This window comes from Haliaeetus leucocephalus, unplaced genomic scaffold (genome assembly GCF_000737465.1).
Source record: "Haliaeetus leucocephalus isolate CR32 unplaced genomic scaffold, Haliaeetus_leucocephalus-4.0 Scaffold229, whole genome shotgun sequence".
Classification (NCBI taxonomy): Eukaryota; Metazoa; Chordata; class Aves; order Accipitriformes; family Accipitridae; genus Haliaeetus; species Haliaeetus leucocephalus.
The window spans coordinates 9838559-9855925 of NW_010972665.1; the positions used below are offsets into that span (position 1 = coordinate 9838559).

Genomic DNA, 17367 nt, shown 5'->3' on the forward strand with positions numbered 1-17367 from the left:
AAAGGCATATCAAACTTGATTACCTTTCTGATAGAATTACAAATCTGGTGAATGAGGGGAATGCAGTAAATGTAATATATTTGGACTTTAGTAAAGTATTTGATACTCTGTTTCATGAAATCTTACTTGAAAAATTGATTCAAATTGACTGTGATGGAGATGCTGCTGTATGATCTAAGAGTTGGCAGGGCAACTGTAAACAAATAATAATGCTAAATGGATGAGGCTGGAGCTTTGGGAAAAGCCTAATCAGGGAATAATGCTGTATATGTTCTAATGTTTAATAACTTTGTTAATAGCACAGAAATGAAGAATATAAACTAAATTCTGTGGAGGTACTGAACCGTGATAGCTCCAATACAGAGGAAAATAGTTAACACAAAAGAGCATTGAGAGTTATTAGAAATGTGGATGAAAAATAGGCAGAGAAGATGGATGTTGAAAAGTGTGATCTGAATCATGGCTGAAGGGAAGAATAATGCATAACAGAAAATTGAGAACAAGCTCACAGTGAAATCTAGGAAATAGATTTTTCCTCTTCTAATTAACTCAAATTAATTGAAAATTGAAAAAGTTTTTCTTTGGGGCTTCTCTATGTTAGGCATAAAGACAGTGAATTCTCAAAAAAACCCAACAACCCAACCCAAACCAAAAAACCCACAACAAACCAAAAAACCAAAACCCCAAACCCACCAAAAACCTAAAACCACACACACAACCTCCCACCTCAAAACCCCAAATAAAAGACCAAACCAAAATGACCTTCTCCTCACCCAACCAGTGCTTGAATTGAAATGTACTCATTGCATGTACTGAATTGCTAAATGCAGAAATCAGTGGCTACCTGGAAGCTTAAGTATACATTCCCCTTGTGGCTGGTCCTGAAAGTGAGCCTCTTTCTTAGGATGTGAATCCTTGCTGAATGTTTGGCTTTTGCTGAATTCATGGCCATTTCATTGCAAGTCACATGCTATTCAGGTAGTGAAATACTTAAAAAAACCCTCCAAACAACCCCCAAAACCCTACAAAAACAAAACTTCTAAAAAAAGCTTTAAAGAAACTAAGTCATTACCTCCTTAATGCTACTGCTGATGCTACCTTGTGGTATTACTGATAAAATATATGTTATATCCAAATTTAAAACAATTTTCTTTTCTTCAAGAAATATCAGAAGCATCTTGACGTGTCTCTTGAGAAAATAGAAAAGGACGCTTTTAAGAAACAGCCTTTTCTATTCTCTCTTCTGTTATTAATGAGCTCAGTAGTTGCTGATACTTCTGTATGAGAAAGGCTGCACTTGTAGTACTGAAATGCAGAACATTCAATTGTTAGGAGGGCAGATCTTTTCCAGGAAAATGCTTCCCTTCTCAATTGTAATCCTATATGTTAGGAAAGTGGTAGTCAGCACCACTGAAATACACTGCCTAGGAGAGGTGGAGTTACACTCTCCAAGCAGTTTGCCCAAGAGCTCTTACAAGTTCTATCACTTAGCAGACTACTGTTTGGAAGAGCCCTATCCATGAAAGTGTGACTTCAGAGACCAAAATGCTATTTATAAAGCTAATTTTCAAAATCCCCTAAACCAGATTGTCACTATGAAGCCTGTCAGTGAAAAAAGAAACAAGGAATCTTATTAAAACCAACCAACCAACAAATAAAAAACCCCAAACCCCAACCCTCAACACACCCAAAGGAAGGGAGGAATGGCTTGAGCCTTCTAAATCTCATTATTAATATGTGTTTTGAGGTTCCCATTTAATAAAGAGAACTTTCCTTTCAATACAAGGACTCTGTGGTGGCCTACGCCTACCACTGGTCACTACCCCTAAATCACACTGGCATCAGCCAGCGGTGAAATGTCTCTTCTCCAAAAGAGTTTCGGGAAGGCCTGCTTGTTGTCTGAGAGAATTGTATCATGGATGTCATGGCAGTGGATGCCACAAAGTCCCCAGGGCTCTGTGGCTGGGACCCCGCAATGCTGCTTCCAAGGGCAGATGAGCGAGTTTGCCGGCTCGGCCCTTGGCACCCAGCGGTACCAGCTACACAGAGAAGTTTCAGCCAGCACAGACGTAGTAGGCTGTTGTATAGTTAGCCATGAGGAATAAAAGTGCAAGGACTACTGTTGACTTGGAATTTTTTTTAATATTATGGTTGAACAACACTGTTAAATATAGTCAGTAGGAAATACATCTTGGGATTAACACTTTTCCTACGAGAGATGTTCGAGAAAGTGGATATGAATAAAATGCAGTACATGAAGTCTTCCGCTGGTAGTGTACATGTAATTAAATCAAAGAAAATGGCCAGGTCCCTGTGGATTTTTTTCTCTTTGTGTTTTATGAAGTTGACCTTTTCCTGTGTTGTATCCTAATTAGTATATGCAGACCTGCTGAGTTGTGACTATAGATTCTAGGAACATGCAACCTTATCTCTGAGGGTTTAGAGGTCTTTGATCATCCTACAGATTAGAATTTCTATTCACATCCCTTCTAAACTATGGACAAAGTGAGTTTGGCATTTCTCTCACTTACATAATTTCCCTCTGACTGATGGATGCTGGTGTTGCTGAAAGATGAAGCTAATCAGTATTTGAAGTCTGGATATGCGTAAATCCAGACTTAGAGTGGGAAAATAGTGACTTATGTTTTCAGTAATTCAGGCACCTACCTGTACTTAACACCCTGCTTAGGATTTTTATCTTGGCAGAGTACCAACCAACTGCAGCTTCATTGGACATGGATAATTTTTAATATATCAGTAAAGAAGGGAAGGAATCATTAAGAAGTAAAATGATAACAGATTGGTTAAAAAAATGAGCGTTTGCTATAGTCTTATGTTCTCTGCTCACCTAAATGGAGTGGCATCTTTGGTATCAGTGAGTTACTTGTGTGCCTAATAACAAGTTCTCCGTAGCTTGGTATGGATGACATCAACAAGATTAAAAGAATAACTAGGAATTGATAAAAGAAAATTACTGACTTTAACGTTTACTAAGCATTAGTTAACTTTTATCTATATATTTCTTATTATTGACTATTATCATTCTACGTTACACGTGAAATTTCAACATCTACAGAGAAGTTATTTTCAGGTAAATTACATGGGAAATTTCTGCAAATAAGCTAACTAAAGATTTGGAGCTTGGGCTGATATTTGGCTATACCTTACTGGTGTTGCAAAGAGTATTTCTGTTCTGCGATCATATTAAGTGATGTGAGCTCATGTTTCTAGTATTGTAGGATGTGTATCATACTTGCATAACATGGGAGTGTATTTTTGAGGAGTTGTGATTTAGTAAACAGTATGGGTCATTACCTTCTGTGACTTCCAAATACAAGCTCTTAGAGATTCATAGCGGTTATGAGAGCAAAATACTGAGTAACAGCAGTAGTACCACTGTGTTACTGTAAACAGTCTTAAAATACAGTGTGGCTCAGTTGTGTGGGCTTTAAAAGGATATGGGCAAGTTCAGTAAAGAACTACAAGGCTGATTTGACATCTGTTTCTCTTGTTCCAAGAAATTAAAAAAGGGTTCATTTAGTTCAGAAAAGAAAAGTTTGCCAATCTTTCTGTAATGACTTTGAGACAATATTTCTGGCAGTAAGGAGCTCCATAGTCTTGTAGAAAAAGCCTTTACAAAATGGAGACCCTGAAGTTAAGAAAAATTGAGGCTGGAACAAAAAAGACTTTCTGAAATAGTAAGAGTGATAAAACATTGAAACAGTGAAGCCAAGCATGTGGTGAATCCTAGAAGCTCTAGACTTGATGTGAGAGTCATTTGATAACATTTCATAGCAATATGATACAGCAGCTCAAACTAGATGGCTATAATGTTATCCTTCCAGCCTTAAAAAATATGAATCTTTATATTTATTGTAGTCATTTCTAGCTAGTGAAATGAAGATGTCAGGTTTTTAAGGGGGGGGGGGGGGGATTATTATTATTGTTTTTTGTATTATTATTGTCTCATTAGATTTTACCAAGTGATCAGTGACAGCTGCATGTTGAAATGGTGGTAAATTTAATGTAGCTTATTTGGGGATATATAAATATTACTGAGTTCAAGATTCCTATTGTGGAGCCTGGAAGGGAATACCATGATCTCCTTGTTATAATCGAAGTCTTGCTAGCCATCTCCTCCAACCACCTGCATATAACAACCAGAGACTCATGCCCCCCACCCAAGTGTAACTTTTTAAATTTTTTTTGTCAGGTATTTGATATTTTAAAGACTGAGAACAACGGCATGCACCCTTTCCCCAGATATGCTCGAATTTTTGACTGTTACCATGGCTAAAAGTTGCATCTTTGGTTGGAAAAGAGGTGGGCAGGACATCGAACTGTGCCATCGCTGTGGAGACTGCAGGAAGCAGGGATGTGATTGTGCTGCCTCTGTACTGATAAACAGCCCTGCCTAGCCCTTGGGTTGCACATGGTGGTCCAGGGTAACCGCTTCAGCCTCGAGTAGTCCTCTGGGGACATTTGCAAGCTACAGTGAGCTGGGAAATTCTCCAGAGGCTTTTGGTGCACCTGCCCTTAAGACTGCCACTTCCAGACTTTGTGTGGGAAAAGCTCATTTTAAAAATGTGCAGATGACCTCCTGCCTGAATATCAGCTGCTTTTTATGGTGGCTCTAACTGCACTCCTAAAGCTACAAGTTTCTGAAAGAGGTTGAGTTCTGGAAATGTTGCTCTAAATTTTTATTTGCACAGGTATGCATTTATGGATTTTGCTGCTTTTGCTTTGATAACTAGATGATTTCTGCTTTGCTATAGGCAGTGGAGTGTTGAAACTGAAATTACTTGGAATCAAGAAGCAGATTCCACAAGATTTATTACACCCTCATTTTACTTTTTCTGGTGTAAAATATGCTGGTGTGCCCAGTAGCAGAAGCATAATGACTTTTGGGGGGGAAAAAGCCCCCAAACCAACCCCCCCAACTTTATCATAAATATTTTAAAGCCATAATTTTAAATATATAATTTATAAGTGTTGTTAAATATTGCTCATGATGTGTAATTATAGAAAGCCTATTTAAAAATATATTTAAAATAGTTTTCATGCAAGACTTATTCCAAATATTACAAACTTTTTGCGTACTGAAATGAAAGATTTCCCAAGCCAAATTAGTTTAATCTGGTTTTCAAAGTGTTTCTTTTAATTTCATTCTAATTTATTTTTTTTTCTACTCTTGTTCATTGTAGGCCACTTAACAGTGCCTTCATCTTATAATTGTTGCTCTTACTTCCATATCGTTTCCCTGAACTAGAAAAAAAACCTTGCACCACTAATTTTTAGTCAACTGTCCACAGGCTCTTGGGGCACCCTGGGTGACTGCTGAGCCTTTTAGAAAAGGTGGCGAAATGAGCCAGTGATGTTTGTGAAATTTCCAGTGTCCCTCCCCTCCCGCCACTGGAAAACCTTCTTGCAAAGATGGAAACCCACTGACTAGGATTAATGTAATCAAGACTTAAAAATGAATGTTTTTATGAATAAACACTCTAAATATTGACATGTGACAGATTGCTACAAGTGTCCAAAGACACACACGCAGTTAGTTAAAAACGTAACTATGTCAGTTTTCTTGAATGAGGCACCACGCAGCTGTGAACAACTGCGTTTTATTGCACAGCATCTGGAACCCGCGGGAACCCCTGTGCCCTTTGGGCATCACCTATACAGTTTTCATCCCTCCTGGATAGGAGGCATCATTCGGCCTGTCTCTATCTACCCACTGCTCCTCCGGGTAGTGCTTTTTCCTACAGTTGCATCTGTAACCCTGTAGGCGAGTGTCACCTGTGAGCAGCAGAGCTATAAAGTCTGACTAACTTTTCAGCCTGGTGTTGATAAGATGTCTCTGACAAATGACGCTCCTGAAAGGCAAAGGCTGTTTTCTTTCTGCTTGCCATCTTTTTCCTTTTTGAAGTAGCATTGGAGTAAGTACAGAGATATCGTCAGTTTTGTGTGTTATGAATCAGGCTGACCCCTGATTGGCGACACAGGGGTTGAACCGAGTGCTCTTGAGATGCTATTTCAATAAGGAAAAACAAATATACGTACAGATCACGTTGCTCGGAGAGAGAATTTGGCTTTCCTGAATTTTGAATGTGGAGTAATTCAGGCTTCTGAAACAAATGAAGAGGTATTTAAAAAAGTAAAGTATTTTAAACCCCTTGAAACAAGGGCAATATGTGGTTAGAGGTTAAAAGGTTGGCTGGAGATAAGTATCTGCCAGGCCTCCAGCTATGTTTGTTAGAGCATGAATTTTTGTACTGCTTGGAAAGCACGTAAGATCTACAAAACAGATGTAGGGAAGTGTAAGAAGTTAATGTTATGGAAAAAAACTGAAATTTTTTGTTCTTGAATCTAAGACACTTTTTCCATTATTTGTTTACAGCACAAGACACACTTCTGATAGTATCCACTTTGAGGATTAAATTAACTTCTTGGCATTTTTTTGAATTAGGGAGTATATAAAGGCCATTTAATAGGAATGCCTCAACTGATGAGCAGAAATTGAAGACAACAAGATTACATATAGCCCATTCTTTAGATCCTGCTAGGACTGTACATCTTTCTGATGTTAAAACAGGCTCTGTAGTTGTTTGCTGCTGCAGTGTAATTTTTCACTTATTTGAAACCACATGAAGTGTCCCACTATTCTTTTCTTTCCTTTAAATTAACTGTGGATAGTGGAGGATTTATGCTGCAAGTACAGATTATAAAATAGGTTAAAGAAATATTTTTCCAAGATGGTTAGGACTAAGAGAAGCTTTCTTGGTTTCCTGTGCCTTATAAAATGAATATTATTTTGTCTGCGTGTAGTTCTTGAGCACTCGAGTTCATTAGTTCCTGTTTGTGGTTGTGCCATTCCTTTCCACCGCTTGCGCCAGCATTGCCGAGTGCATTGCCGGAACAAGTCTTAAGGAGAGGAGAACTAATGTAAAGAGAAATCACTCTCCATTTGTGCAAATAATTTGCAGTGGCAAGTTGGTAAAATTGAATAAAGTAGCAAAACAGGATGATAGATGCTAGGAGATGGAATCACCAACTGGAAAACAAAAAAAGTTATTGCAGCAGATGAGCAGGTCAGTACAAAGGAACTGGGGATGTAGCAGTGTTCAATTGGGTGCAAATGAAAAAAACAGCCAGACAATCAGAAAACACAAATAGAAAACCTGGCAAGGAAATAACTTCTGGTGCCTCATAATATGCTGTTTGATTTCGCTGAGACAGGTAAAGATGTTCCCAATGTTTTCTGAAAAATATGAATTTAAATGTAGCACAAAGATTTTTATTTTATTTTTACTTTTTTTTTTTAAGGAACACAGTCATCTTTATCTGCAGTTACTAGAGTTTGAAAGAACTTAATTGTCCTGCATTTCCACAGAATATGTTTTATCTTTCCATGTTCCAAACAAATGCATTCATGCATGCTCTCTCTGGTGTACCTATCAAGTGTTAACAGGCATTTACATTCCTGTTGTCATGCGTGCTACTTATCTTCCTGGGTTTAGATGAATGTATTAGCGATACATGTGAAGATAACAAAAAGCAATTCTGCAGCCTGGATGCAGAAGCCTCCAGTCAGAGCATAGACATGCACATCCCCACGTATTGACCTGCGGCGTGCTGGCCAAGAGGTCTGTACGACCTCCTGCACCAGCTTTTTCTTACAATGCCTTGAAAGGGCCGGGAGCTCAAAATCTCCTGTGCTACATACAGTGACTTCCACTGATCTTGGGGTACTGTGGATCAGGCTGTAAATGAGTCTTGCAGTCCCTGCACCCTGTAGGCTTCATAATAGCTGACAAAGCAACTTACCTCTTTGAGCTGCGGAGCTGTTTGTGTCTGGGCAGTCCGAGTGCAGTGAGAGACTCCTGGCTACGTGAAGAACCACCTGCAACACGCGTGTGTTGTGGTGGGAAAAGCATTTGACGGTGGCCTATTAGCTGGTGAGGACATACCTGCGTTTGACGACTTTTTGGATGCTGGTCAGAACACCAAATGTGCAAATGTGTGTCCTGTTTTTAGATTGTCAAAAGCAGGAAGGAGTTCCCTCTGTGTGTTTTTATGAAAAATCATCATTTGGGGACAAACGGACATAGGGATGGGTAGATGTATACAGTTCAGTTGTTATTTTGATCTGGTATGACAGATTTTTTTTTTTTTTTTTTTTTGTTTTTTTGTTTTTTTTTTTTCCCTGGGCATTTTGTTTTCTTAGCATTGCGGGGCTGTCAAGAAACATTTCCTGCTGCAATATGCTTTGTGTGTGTTTCTGCACAGAATATATATGTGTATGCAGTAATAAATTCTAAAACTGTTATTACCACTCAGGAAAGAGATCTTGCATCTATTGTGGGTATTTCTTGGAGAACACTAGTTGAATGCTTGGTGGCAGTAAGAAAAGACAAATAAATCATAGGGATTCTTAGGAAGGGAACGGAGAACAAAACAACCTCATTTTTCAAGTGTAGTTCTGCATCTCAAATTCCGCGTGCAGATCTGATGATCCTGTCTCTCAAAGGTCACGGTAAAACTGATAAAATCTAGAAGAAGGACAAGAAGAATAGTTAGAGGTGTGGAGCTGCCTGTAAGGGAGGAGAAACATAATAGATTAGGATTGCTGCATGAAATAATACTATAAGAGTAGTATATAAAAATATGGATGGTACAGAAATACAAGTAGGGAATGAGAATTATCTGCATTCTGTAATGTGGGAAGTAAGGGGTGTCCAACAAAAATAGGAGAAGATTTTAAATGAACAAAAGGAAGTACTTTTCCATGGAAAGACAATTAAATTGCAGAGCTAGTTACAGCATAGTATTAAGGAAGTCAAATTATAAATGACTTTAAAATTAATCAATTTTTATCAAGAATAGTTCTTCTGTACGCCACTAAAAAAGTGGATTGGAAGCCAGCTCTAACTCAGGTTAATTCTGTTAAGCTGCTGGAACCACTGTCAGTATACAGACAGGAGGGTCACACAATATATGCTCTGCTTCATAGAGCCCTTCTGTAATTATCAGCTGCTGCATGTTGTTTATTTACAGAGGGAAAAAAGAGGAAGGTAGTACTGGGCTACATGGCTCCTTATTCCCTTTCAGGATCGTCATTTCTGTGTTTACTGACTGTGGCTTTTCTGTGGTGCGTGGCTTTTAGTCTTTAGTCATCGTAAGACCTAAGGAGTGGGTATTATTTTATTTTTCTATTTTAAAAAATAGTGTACAAGTGGTGCCATTTAGATGTCACTTTCTAAACTACTGTCCAATACATACAGTTCTTCTTTTAAATCTTCACTGTAGAGTTTCAGGCTAGGAGAGCAGAAGGTTTCCTATGATGTGAATTGACTTTTTTTTTTTTGTACCTCTGCTCAGAAACAGAGATTTCAAAGCAATGGCAGGATACCTAATGAACAGAAAAACAACGGTCAACACTGCAAAAAATATTTACTGGGTAGTCTCAGTTTTTCTACTTAGTGATACTAGCAAAGCAGTATGCATGAGGCATGTTTACTGTGAATGGCATACTAGGTCTGCTTCCTCATTTCTACATTATAGCTAGATACTTTAAACATAATATCTAAAATTAGGTGTTATTAGGTGTTGCTACTGTTTCAAAAAAGCATCTCAGGATAGTGCTTTCTCATGTTTTAACAAAAATTGAATGCAATCAATTGAATTTCAGTATTTGCTTTAGGTTTAAGTTATTCTAGATGGTTTTCTGAATCATTGCATAAATTCCTAGAAACTGTATTTTCATTCAGGTTCTTCTATAATAAGAAGAAAGTACTTTACACTTAAGTATCTAACATTATCTGAAGTGGTCCAAATTGTTAAGCCATAAAGAAGTGGGTGCATTCACTAGCCCTTTTTTCTTTTGCTCTTCTGTTTAAATCTGGGACTTCTCCGTTGGGTGAAGCCAAGTTTTGAACTGTGACCCAATATTTCAGTGATGGGAAGATGAGGGAGGAAGACAGGCAGCAAGGATGGGTTTTTTGTTTTCCTTTCTCTAAAAAAAATAATATCAGGCCATCATTTACCTATGTAGGAGATAAAAGGTAAAAGAAGATTTGAAATGTGATGACTCATTCCTAACTCAAACACCCTAATTTTCTCAGTGATTTCAGGAGGGTTTGAATTTCAGATTTAGTGTTCTGAAGTTTTGAAGTAGGGGCTTCTACTGACTGCAAGAAGCTGAAGCAGTCAGCAATAGTTATTTAAGTGTACTCATAAGAAACAAAGTTGTAATGGAAGCTGTCATTTACTGAAGAATATAATGTATTTTCTCAATTTGTCCTAAACCATAGATCTGTCCCAAGCAAAGACTGCAAAGCCTCTTGTCCCCTTGACTACTTGCTGTGCATGCATTAAAGGACTACCTGATATTTCTTCTATGTTAAAAAGGGAGTAGCAGGGTTCTTTGGAGTTAGTTTAGTTTCTTTGTCTGTAATTGTTGACAGTGCCACTGTTTCTCCTGGATGTTCCTAGCTGGATTGCATCTGAGTGCACAGTCCATAAGTAGCCAGTGAATTACTAAAGGTCACAGAAGAGCATTATGCAAGTCAGTTGACTTTAAAATGTACATGTACATGCACATACACATATATATATATAAAAAAAATAGCTATTTTAATATTAAGTCCTGGTTTTATTCAAGTCCAATATCTCTTATTCCAGCTCTGACTAGTAGGCCTGTCTTGACTGCTGTAAGATAAATTAGGTCTGAATTTCTATTCTGTGTTCTCAGAGGCTCTGAAATGGAGAGAGCATTATGACGGTCCAGCAAAGATAATGCAGACAGAAGAGTGTTTTCTCAGGGGTAAGCAAATACTTTTGTGCAAGATATAACTGGTAGATCAAACAGAGCAAAATGAGCACTGCAAACTCTGAGGTGCTCCTCTTCAAAGGCAGGAACTCTTGATGCTGTGGCAAGCCTCTATTTCCCTTATTTGCTTGTTGTTTTATCTGATGGTGTACATGAGTCCAGTGATTTTAATCGATGGTTATCGGGGCAATAAAATGAAAACTCTGACCGTGATTCTGCTCTTTGTTTCAGAAAAACAGCTTTGATTTTTTTGTTTTCAATCTTCTCAAAGTTAATTCTTAAAAGTGCAGTAAGTAGTTAGTGTTCTTCAGTAACGTACTGAGGTAAAACACTAAGGTATGTGACAGGCATATATCTCCACACACTTCACTGAACTACAACAAATATTCCGAATAGAAAATCTGGTGCAGTCATGATCCAAGTGAAATATAAGATAAAACTTCCTCTAAAACCAGTAGCAGCACTGTAAAAGTTCATGATGGTGTTCTAAATCATTCATCATGTTAAAAGGGTTATCTGTATGTCCTGAAATTGTGTTTCCATTTAAAGTGTCTTATGAAGGTAAAAGAAATGAGTCATAAGGATTCTGATGCTGACAATAAGCAGTACATGGTAATTTCTTGCATCTCAACCATGACAAGGAACTCTCATTTCCAGTTATAAGTGGCAAGTCCTATATGTGGCATGCTTAAAGAGAGATTTGTACTGGGGGGAATGACATTCCCTTCCATCTCAGCTGAATAAAGGGGTGAAAACCTTGTTGAAAAGTTCTGCACAGAATTCTGTACAGAACTGTAAAATGCTTCTAAGGCTTTTTTAGCCCATGCCTTCAGCCTATGAATTCCAGAGCAAGTTTAACAGCAAACTAGATCCAATTCAATACTGAATTATTCCTTTTTTGTGATACCATTTTCCCAGGCAATTATGTAGGCTTCTAGGGTGGATTCTGTCTCTCTGTTGCATCTTGAATTCCACCGTGTTTTGCAAGATTTGTTGATGAAGAAAACCAATGCAGTATAACTACTGCATTGATTCTGCGTCAGAAACATGTGAGAGTTAACCAGAATATCAGACCTCCTGCCCTAGTTTGCATTTGTGAGATATGTGCCACTTAGGAGCTTGCCTGCACTGCTCGATGCACTGTAGCACAGAAAAACCCAAGAGACTTCAAAATGACTTAGCTCACACACCAGAAGCTGATGCAGCTGTAAGCTGCGCGGTGTAGACAAAATGAAAAGTCCTTTTACAGGTTTATATCAGCTCTGCTTTTCATGTCTTTCCAGAGATGGCAAGATTTGGCACTACTAAATCTTTAAAAAAGTAGAAGTAGCTTTATAATCAGCTCACTATTCTTTTGGATTTGTTTGTCATCTTTTCAAGGAACTGGAATGAGATGTTTTGCTGCAACACTGCAAATGCAATTTCATTAAAATAGGACTGCTGCAATGCCTTTCAGATCTTACGAGAGAGCTTGTGGCTTTTGCTGAAGCCACAACACAACTTCCCGAAGCAGTACCCAATTAAACACATGGTTATAAAACAATGTGGACTTCACCAAAGGGAGAAACATTGCCTCTAAGGCATAGATATTTTTTCAGAATGTTCAGGCAATACTATTGTAGGTCAATGGGTTACCATACGCAAAAACTGTGCTCTGGCAAATGCTCTCAGAAGAAGCCAGGAGCGAATGTAAGCAGTTGTGGAGAAACGGAGAATGGAATTGAGAAGCCCTTCTAATTAGGGAGCTGTCTATTGAAAGTATGTGAAACACGAATGCTCAGCACAGCAAAAACCTAATGCTGAGATCCCCACAAGTTCTATACTATAAATAGCGTTTAATATTCTTATCTCTAATCTGGAATTGGGAAGAAAAATTATGTATGGGTGACACATTCAAACTAGAGAAGGCAGTAACTTTAGTGATTCCAAACAAGACTAGGTGAATGAGTAGCATAACGGCAAGTGAAACTCACTGCTGAGAGTTGCGAAGTTGTGCTTGTGGAAAAATAATGAATTTCACAGCTGTATTGCAGTTCATGGGGAAAAAAAGGGCCCAAGCGTCACTGGAGAGAGGTCAATGTAAGGAATGTCACGTTTTTCCTCTTTCTTTTCTGGTGACCATGTTTTGTGAAGATGTATATGACACAGGCTTAAGTATTTAGAAGGAAGTGAAAGCTGATTAAAGAGCAAAATCTTGGAGCTGTTATGCAAAAAAAAAGGATTCATAATTGAAGGAGGGAAAATGGTGATGGAAAGAGAAAGCAAGTCGGATTTTCTTATTTTAACTCCATAGAAAGCAGAGTCAGGGCTTAAAAACAGCAAGAATTTTCTGAACTCATGAAGCTAACATATTGAATGCTTAGGATCTTAGTAGGATTTTCTTTTTTTTTTTTTTTTTTAAGAATTAGACTCTATACAGATAATTAGAAAAATGCATAACTATTTGATAGGATTAAGAAACAAAGAATTTAAATCCTAATGCTTCAACACAAAAGCCAATGAATATCACAATACTCTAAAGAATATTATCTTCTGGGAGTTTGGTTTTGTATAGGTCTGCAGCAGATTTTGCAAGCTTTAGCAAGACTCATATTGTATTGGTGACAGATATGGAAAAGACACTGGCCTAGACAAACCTAGCTAGCTAATATGACAGATTCAATATTGTATTTACCTTCAGTGAAGGTGTTGCTTACACAAGGAGTGCACAATTGAATGCTGACAGAGGAACAATTAAAGGATAACAAAAGTCCACAAAAGGTCCCCAAAAGTTTTGTCTCAAAAGAAACTTTAGCTTAATTTTCAGTAGAACTGTGACAGATGACTGCAAAAACATATTGTATCATATTTGTAATAGAAGAGAGCGGATCCTGGACTGCAAAAGAAATAAAAAGATGGTTATTTACATTAAAAATAGTTTATAGGAATTCAGATTTCTGGTCACTTGCTTTTTATAGCACCTGTACTGTTTTGCTTTCAGTAGCCAAAAATAATATTACATGTGATTCTGCTGTGCAGGGCCTGAAATGTCATGACAAGTATGGATTTATCTTCACGCTGTATTAACGACTCAAACAGAATGCAATTGCATACTTCATGCAAGTACTCCAGGAAAATACAAAGAGAAGAAATAAACAGAAATGACTACACAAAGGAAATTGGACATTGCTGTCATTCATTCGTCTGTATAAATTATCCACGTGACTCCTTTCTGCCTATGTGCAGAGATCAGAAATAAAGTTTCCCAGCTAAATCCAGTTGACCCTGTAGGTAACAAAAGTTTAGTCTGTCCTGATTTGTGTAAGTGGCTTAAAGCGCTGTGCTTATTGTGGCACTTACTGTGCTCCAAACAAATGTTGGCATTCTTGGTGAAGTAGGAAGCCTGTGATTTTTGGATAGGGTTTCTGAGTGACAGAGACTGGGAACTGTTTGACAGAATCGGTCACCATTTTAGCTGGCACAAACCCAAGGTGTAGAAGGGAGCCAGGCAATGCTTTATGCTGGAGCCTTTGTATAACTTGCCCTTGAGATTGCAGACTCTTCATAGCAAAGAACTGAAGCAAGAGATTGCCAGCTGATGCTCACCCCAAACTGAGTTTATAGAGGCCAATCAGTTGCCAAAATTTTTTAGTTCACAGAGCCTTGAGAGAAGTGACTGTCTTGTGGGCTGAAGTAGCACATGGGCTGTATGAAGTGTCAGGGGTGGGCACTGGTTATTTAAGTGCAGCTGAGACTGACAGGATCTCCTGGCTGCTCAGGGATGACATCAAGCGTGGGTCAGTAACCAGAGGGCTCAACCTGAGTCCTGCCCGAGTCATGAAGTGGAGAGGGAGGAGTGGGAAATCTTGGTAGTGATAGGAGAGGAACCAAAAGTCTTCTGGCCTGATGAACCCACCTGGCAACTTGGCAAGGATTGTCAGAGCCTGTGATGGCCCCTGGCTGACATGCTGAGAACCTGCACCCCTGTCCGTGGCACCCCAGAGGAACAGTCAACCTGAACATCAGCCCACAAGGAATATAAAGCTCTCTGTGAGAACTGCAGCTGTTCTGGGATTTACGGCAGAGTGTAGTCTACGATACAGGCATGTTAAAAATTGACCGCAAGGAATTTATCTCTTATTGCATCAACAGATGCTATATGCATATGTTAGAAAAAGTACTGTATGTGCACTTGTGAGTTTATTGCTGTCCCAAATACGCCTATGAGAAAGCTTGTAGGTGAGTGCAAGAGAGGCATTTAGCAGTACTGATTTGTTCTGGAAAGACAGGAAGCGTGTTGTGGATGTATCCATGTACAGTCAGCACCGCAAATCGTCATCACACTTGCATGAACTCTTCTTGAGGGCTTCAGATAGAACATGAGTCACTGAACCACTGTCACTGATTTTTTGTTTGTGCTGCCTAGTGGTGATCCATGGGAGTGGGCTGCTGGGAATGACAGGTACCAAAGAGATTTCAGTAGCATAACACTAATCAGCTGAGAGTGCAAGTTCCAGCTGGTGCAGTATACTTCAGCTGAGTCCTGCTGGTTTTCAGTTTCAGAATCAAAACAAAACAAAATTATGCATTTATGTTTTCTTTTTGCAAGTATTTAGGTTGTAAAATAAAAAAAAACAAAAAAACAAAAAAAAAACCAGAGAAAAAAGGCGTTACCTGGATTGAAATTTTCAAGGTTAGATTTAAATAAAAATGGTTTAATCCTTGTTTAAAAAAAGGTTTCTTATGAAACTTCTTGTGGTTGATCTTTTGCTTTGTAGAGCTTTATATTTAAATGACTTCAGGAAGGGTCAGTGGGCAAGAAACTTGTCACTTCAAAACACTTACTTGTTTTGGATCATATTTGCTTTCTGGTGCATTAGCACATTGTAGGGCACAAAGAGACCACTTAGTTGCCTATCTCATATGGGGCTCTGCATGCACCCCAGGTGCCTGTTTTCACTAGAAGTCTGTGTTGGCTCCTGGAGCTTGGTGCAGTGCAGCTGGTTGGACTCTGAGCATCTTGTCCCAAATGTTAAAAAGGGTATATTCACACAATGTGAAAGTTGTCTTCCCATTAACACAAAACAAAGATAAGGCTAGCTGAGAACACTGGTAGAAAATACTGCCTTCCTTTTGCTATATATTTCTATGTGTTCTAAAATCGGTCTATAAACTGAATGTTACCTATATGAATAACTTATCAGCTGTTCATGTATCTGAAGTATTATTCTGATACGTCAATGAGTCTTCATTCAGAGTGCACCTTTTCAGGGAAAAGATGGATATGATGCAAGTTGCATGTCATTTTCTGTATCAGAAGTGACCTGGTTGGTCAGTTTGAAATCTTCAGACTTGTTGAACATAAGTTCATTCTTTTTTTTGAGAGCCTAATTCAGCTGCTACCAACTTCTGACTCTGCTGCCAACCTCGCCATAAATAAATGACCAACAGATGTTGAAAAATGTTTTGCCCAAAGTACGATCTAGTTGTCATTCTCAAGAGGGAGCTAATGAAGACTCTGCGTTAGGACTCTACATATCATTTTATTTAATTTGTACAATCTTTCTGTTTTGCAGTCTTTCGGACAGTTTAGCTGATATATTTAGTCATTGCTCGCAAAAACCTTTTCACCCACTTTTGATGGTCAAAGCAGCTTAACTCCTGAGAGTTATCTGAAAAGTTGTGGTCAATGCAGTTACTCAAGTGTATAGTTAATTTGGAAAAAAAAAGTGGTAGGCACTCCTCCCATTTAGAACCCCTTTTTCTCACCCACTTAAACAAGTGCACCACAATGCAGTCTCCTGCATGCACAGAAGTCCAAAGAGGTTGGGAAAATCTTGGGTGAGAAAAGAAAATGTTGCATTTCATTACATTGCACAGAAATGTCTCTTAGACTGGAAGGGACTTGGTGTAGAAGGGAGGAAAAATGGTTTTCCCTAATTGTCCAGGTTCTCTGTCACAAAGTAGGTTGTACTTGACCATCAGTCTCCTGCTGGCAGAATCCGGTCATGCAGCTGACTTGTAACCTCTTGCTACGCTTTGTTGTAGTCACCAGGCCAAGGAAAAGAGGACACAAGGTGTCCTTACAGTGGATGTTGGCCTTGGTCTCCAGAGTGTCCAGGCTGTCTGGTATGTGGCAGCGACCCTGCAGTAGGAGAGGGCTGTGAGGAAGGAGCATCTTGTGTGTGCCTCCCTTACATGTAGATGTAACGTGTAAAGCGTACAAGGAGCTAAATTTCCCCCAAGCTTTAAGCTTGTTTCAGGCCAGGGCTTCATTAACATCCTCCATCAGTACTGTGGTCAAGGATAATGTATTATGCCTTGGGCTGTACAGCTAAGGAACCCTGTTATCAGTGGAAGAAATCACTTCTCTCTTGTAGAACTGAGAAATACTTGTCAGTCTAAACTTTTATATAAAACAAGGCTGTTCTCCATGGAAGTTCAGAGTAATAAATGTGCAAGGTCATTGTCTGCCAGACAGATGTAGATCTCAAGATGTAGATTTGGACTATATAAAAATATTCTTATCGTGTAAAGATGGAGAGTGTCTCTGCGCCCCC

At 38.7% G+C, this 17367-nt stretch overlaps 1 protein-coding gene across 1 annotated transcript in view; it reads left to right on the plus strand.

Moving 5' to 3' along the window:
• The window catches only part of GRID1 (glutamate receptor, ionotropic, delta 1), a 554546-nt gene that overhangs the window by 189094 nt on the left and 348085 nt on the right, over nt 1-17367 (plus strand). The window lies entirely within an intron of this gene.